Genomic DNA, 6,416 nt, shown 5'->3' with positions numbered 1-6,416 from the left:
AGTTTTTAATCATGGGGGGGGGGAGTCTCAGATGTCTTTAATTCTCTTTTTTTAAAGCTCATCTAATCCATACTGCATGATGTTGCTCAGTTTGTGATCATTAAATGTTTTAGTTCATGGGAGTCTAAACAATACAGTCAGTTCCTTCTTCCAATCTCAAAACCACTGTACAGTGGGCTCCTTACCTTAGTGTAACCTAGCTCAAACAAATTCAGAGCCCTTGTCCTCTCATCTTCAGTGCTCCTCCATCAGACTTTAGAAGCCATCCCTTATTATAGGTGGAGCTGGTAGTGCTGCCTATTTAAGGTTGCCCAATAGTTCTCACTATAAGCCCCTGTTTTATTTGCTTATACATTGCCAGAGTTTAACAGCTGGGATGAAATTTTCCATACTGGGTGTCTGCCTCAAGCTGATCTTTTTTTTTTTTTTTTTTAATTTGGGGTGGGGGGGATTTCAGCCCAAAGCAGTTCAGCTGTTTTTGAGAACAAGGCTAGGGGGAAAGGTTGTGTTGATCAAAATAATTCTGGTGACTTTCTTTGAAAAGCTCAAGTGCCACCATGCTTTGGTGCAGGGACTTGAAATTTGGCCGGGGGTCAGCTTTTGTGTCAGGGATGTGCCTTTTGCTCTTCCTGTGAAAATCTGCCTGAGTTTGGCTAAGTTATAAGGCTTAGAAAAGTTATAGTTCACATATGCTCAGTAGAGACCTGCTAGAGCTTCGCAGTTTGATTTCCCCAAAGATTCCATCTGCATGCTGCAGCCTGGGAGTAAACAGGACTGTCCCTGCAATCATAGTTCCCAGCTGCTCGTGCTTGTCTGGGTTCGAGCACCAGAACTGAGAGTAGGGGGCCTGCCTGTCCTGTGCTCTCAGTGCCCCACCCTGCTGGACCCGGTCAGCATGGAGGAGGAAACTGCCTGAATCAAATGCAGAGGGGACAAGAGGTTGTGGGTGTAGATTGTGACAAAGAACTGGGTGGGAGTGATGGAGGTGAGAGGAAACTGGGATTGGGAGTTGGGTGGCAAACCGGGTTGGGCAAGGGGACTGGGAGGCGGGGGAGGGGCGAGTGAGATCAGACGAGGAAGAGGGGGTGTGATAGGGACTGGGACACTGGGGACAGGAAACGTGTGTCTGGAGGTGACTAGAAGCTGATATGGGAGAGATCAAATGAGGAACGAGGAAGGGAGGAATTGTGACTGGGCAAGAAGATCAGTACTGGGGTTGGGTGTGAGGAGAGGGGACTGGGACAAGACGTCCAGAGTGGGAGATTAGTACCGGCTGGACAAGGAAACTGGCAGAGGGATGAGAGGTCTGAGGAGTGAAGACGGATTGGCTAGGTGAGGAGAATCGATCTGTAACAAAAGAACCAGGGAGGAGCCTGAGCCATAACTTAGATAAAGACAGGTGGGAGGGGACACAATAGAAAGTGTCCCATGTGGAAGAATGGGCAAAAGTGTCTGTGTCCACCAGAGAACACACCCTTCCAGAACCTGCAGTGGAACTCAAAATTTCTGAGTCTCACTATTCCTCTGCTGCCCGTGTGTTTCACACATATTTGCTGACAGTGCCCTGTCCTTGTCTAGTGCTGATCTACCTAGAGGATGACAACCTAGTACTGCTATCTTTTATCCCATTAGGTGAAGTGGCAGAAGTCTGTGTTGTGGATCTAATGGTTCCAACCTTGCTGATGAACAAAGTGGAGGTTAATATGATGCCCGATGATGGAATTTGTTTTCATTTTGCTTTTTTAAAAACTAGGAAATTGCACACACATAAGAGTTAAAAGAATAGTAAGGTTGCAAAGTCAAGCACTCAGAAGTTAGGAAATGCTAGAATGAAGGTTGCCTGTGCAATCTTAATCTATCCCTTATGATTGAATTAAGATTGCACAGAACTATTATGATGCAGTCTTTAATTACATGATCAGCACATTTTTTTTCAGAGGCCCCCTACCTTATTCAGTGCCCAGGAAGGACCTGCTCTGGGGTTGAATTAGCAGTATGTAGTGAAAGAGGCTGTTTCTGTAGGACCTGTTTCATTTTTTGAAGATGTGCAATGAATGAGGCTGAGGATTGCAGGAAGAGAAAGTAAGGGCTCGTAGTAAAGGCAGTTGAATGCTGCCCATGAGAATTACATTCTATCCCTGTCTCTGTTAGAGCTCCTGTGTGATGCTGGACAAGTCACTTAAACCAAGCTTTTCTCACGTGGTCACTTTGTGTTCCTCATTTCCTGGGTGCCTGACTTGAGACCCTGGGTCTGACTTGCAGAAGCGCTGAGCACTCTCACTGAAAATGAAGTCAGTGGGAGCTGTGCTTTGAGCATATGACGTGGTACATAATGAGAGACGGTTGGAAAAGTCCGATACAGGATGTCTCAAATTGGGCAGTAGTAGGTACTTTGGGCCTGAAATCTCTGTGCTTAAGTTTCCCAGCTATAAAATGGGGATGATAACCCCTCCCCTCAGAGGAGTATTGTTAACATAGATTAAAGGTTATTGAGTGCTCCGATATTACACTGTTGAGAACCATAATAAAACCCATGAGGAAATTAGTAATTCTGTCTTTAGGGCAGGATTTGACTAGTGTTCAGTGCATAAGGCCTGAGCTACATGTTGAGCAATGAGGATAAAATAAAATATTGAACAGCTCAGTGGCCATTATCTATACTATGCACTGGAGGAAGCAAGCCTGTGGAAAACATAGTATGTAATCGTGTCATTAAAAACTATCATGCATATGCACGAGGGAGCTACACTAAGTTTTCATGGGCAACCTTAATTCTGGCACTTCCTGTTTTTTGAGTGCTTGACTTAGCGACCATAATAATGGGGTATTTACCATAGTTTTTGTTTGTGTAATTGGAATATAGGGTAAGTTGCTGGCTCTTACTTGTCTTTTTGGCTGCAGATAGCTGCATAGCCAATAAACCGTGAAGACTTTTTGCAACTACAGTGCAACAAAATTCACAGGGTGACTCTAATCCTATACTCGGCATCCATGTCACTTTGAATACAGTGGTTCAGTTTCTCTGAAGTACTTTGATAGTTGTAGAGAAGGCTTTAGGTACAAATTTTACCTCTAGATTAAACAGTCGTTCATATGTCATAAAGACAGAATGGACGATGATCATCTAGTCTGATATCCTGTGTAACACAGAACTCCTTTGCATTAATACCTGTTTGAACTACAGCAGATGTTCCCGAACTGTGACATGTATACTAGTGGTACATGAGCTTGTTGGAAGAGGCATGCTACTCTAGGATAGACTTCCATAGGAGGTTATGGAATCTCCATCACTGGAGATTTTTAAGAACAGGTTGGATAAATGGCTGCCAGGGAAGGTCTAGGTTTACTTGGTCGTGCTCAGCTTAGGGGGTTGGGCTAGATGACTTTTCAAGGTCCCTTCCAGCCCTACATTTCTAGGATTCTGTGCTGTAACAGAGTGGTCTGTTCCCTTGAAGGCGTAGTGGGGCTTGGGGCCAGCCAGTCCCTGTTACATTACACGGCCTTTTTAAGGAATCAGGTATTCAAGGGAGCAGCAGACTAGTGGAGAAAGGTAGCTATCTCCTTATCATGATGAAATCCAGCTGATAAGTGACTTCTAGGAAGATTAAAAGGAAGAGGGCAGACAGCCTGGAGAGGAGAACTGCAAGGGAGCATCAAGTCTGGAGTAAAACTCCCTGGTGAGGGTAACAAAAGCAGCAGGAACACTGGTGGGTTGAGGAAGCCTGCCTCCATCAAACCGACCGCAAGAAGAAGGGTGGTAGCAGCCTGATGCCCAGGTAAAGCCCCTCACTCCCAGCCAAGACTCCCCACACCTCTATGACCCTTTCCCTGAGTCACACACAATCACCAGAGTCTTCCCTGCCCCTTCTCTTTCTCTAGACCCCACCCCCAAAAAGCCCCCTTGCTCTCCATCCAGAATCCTGTCTCTCAACCTAACCTCATTAGAGCTGGATAGAAAATTGTTCTCCCGTTTTGTGAAACTTTGTGATGTCAAAAATTTTTCATTCTGCATCAGGATGAAACCGAGAACTTTCAAAGCTGTTCATGAAAAATCAGTGAGTGCGCAAGAGAGGTAGAGATCCATCCAATCCAGAGTAGCCAATAGCCTGGGCACTCCTCCGAATCAGGCAGAGCAGAGTGAATGGTCTCCCACACTACAGGTGTGTGCTCTGACTACCAGGCTGGTCTGAGGTGGGTTTCTTTCTCTCTGGTCTTGACCATAAATTCCATCTTAGACCTGAGAAATCTTTTGTGATGAAATTTTCATCAAAACAGGTAGGTTCCTGCAAAATTTCAGTGTTGACAAATAGACATTTTCCAGTCATCTCTAACCCTCATGTCCACCAACCCTCCCACCCAGTCTCTCCCAGCCAAACTCTCTTCACCTGTGATTTCCTCCAGACAGATCTCCACCAACCGAATTCAAAACCTTTTTTATTATAAGTTCATAAATACTTAAGCTAAACCTACTAAGGCCTAAAAATGCACAAGATGGAGAAATTTGCATGTGGTACTTCAAACATCCTCTTTTACAAATATTGTATGTGAACCAATAAAATTTGGGAACCACTGAACTACAGTATATCTTTTAGAGAATCATCCAATCTTGATATGAAAATTTCTTGTGATGGAGAATCCACCAAAAGCCTTGGTAAGTTGTTCCATTGGTTAATTACCTTTACTATCCAAAATATCTGCCTTATTTCTAGTCTCAGTTTGTCTAGCTTCAGTTTTCTGCTATTGCACCTTGTGCCTTTGTTTGCTACACTGAAGAGCCCTCTATTATCAAATTCTGTTCTCCATGTAGGTAGGCACAGACTGTAATCAAGCCACGCCTTAACATTATTCTTTTCCACTGTTTCCTTGCCATATGTCCTATTCCATAATTTAAATCCCTTCATTACGGTCTCATTCACCACTTGTACTTCAACCAGTTTAGAGTTTTCTGGTTGCCTCCATCTGTCAGATTTGATATAACTTTTCTAAGCTAATTACAATACAGAGCCTCTGCAGCATCTGCTAAGATGAGGGCGGGATGGCGTATAGTTCATCATGCCTTCCCAACTCATTTATGGTAGAACGTTTGGTTATTCCAGAGACACCATGGTCCAGTGGCTAGTGCACTAGACTGGGCATGTGAAGAGCTGTGTTCTGTTCATAACTCTACCCTCTGTTGGCTATGTGATCATGGGCAGGTCAGTTAACCTCTCTGGTGCCTCCATATCCCCATCTGTAAAATGGGGATAATGATACTTGCTCTCCTCTGTAATGTCAGAGATCTTGGAATGAAGAGCTCTATGTAAGTGTTAGGAATTATTATTTGGGGGGAATAAATTTAAACTGGAAAGTGAAACATTCAGGAAGCTTTCCAGAATCTGGAAATGTCAAAGAATTTTACTGTAGAAATATCTGGTACAAAACACAATTAGGGCGAGATGCTGAGCATCTGCAACTTCCACTGACTTATGTGCAATCTGCACATGTTCTGCTCCTTTCAGGATTTGTTCCTCTGTGAGGGGATTCTAGATTCATAGAGTTTAAGTCCAGAAAGGACCTAATGTGACCTGCACATCACCCCCACCCAATTACTCCTGTACTGAGCCGAATATCCTGGATTAGACAAAAGCATTACATTTCTTGTCTAGAAGGGTTTGTAGGATAAGTATAAAATTAAAGAATTAAAGTTAGCTTAAGTTTGGTTAAGGAAATGTGTGTGTTGTAAAGAAAGGCCCTGAATTGCAAGTAGAGGGAAAGCCTTGAAAGTAATGTTAGAAGGCCAGAAGGAATGAAGTAGGGAGGATGTCTGGCTCAGAGAATAACTAATGAGATAAGAGGAAGTTTCTAAAAAGAAGGCCTGTGACCAATAGGGATGGCTGACTGCAAATGGTTTTAAATCAAGCAAAGAGAATGTGTCTTAAAATGAGCCAACATGGCTCTTTGCTACCCACACACCAGTGTTAAAGCTTGTGTGAACCCAGGTGCAATGGGAAAACTGTTGGACAGAAAGAAAGAGGGGGAGGAAAGGCCTTGGGAAGAAAAGAAGTTGTAAATCTTTTCCTGATTAAGACTGGAAATAAGGGTGAATTGTCTCAAATTGTTTTTTAGCTGACAATAATTGGCAATGATCACTTGTTGGTTAAAGGGTATAAAAAGTAGATTTTTAAAGAGTTTGTTGATAATACCTGCCTGACCACGCTGGAGCTGACCAATAAGCACCCCTTGGTTTAGCCTATTTGTAAGTATCTTGATTAAATGTTTATAAATGTTTTGTTACTGTTTGGATATAGTAAATTGCTTATTATTTAGTCTTTCTAGGCATGTTTAGAGCAATTGTATACGTACCATTTGGCCTTTAGATTTAATAAAGGAATTTATAGTTAAATATTTGGTAGGTTCCCATAATATTTGAATTTATT

Source organism: Chrysemys picta, chromosome 1, assembly GCF_011386835.1.
Source record: "Chrysemys picta bellii isolate R12L10 chromosome 1, ASM1138683v2, whole genome shotgun sequence".
Classification (NCBI taxonomy): Eukaryota; Metazoa; Chordata; order Testudines; family Emydidae; genus Chrysemys; species Chrysemys picta.
Note: the sequence above shows the minus strand (reverse complement) of the source record.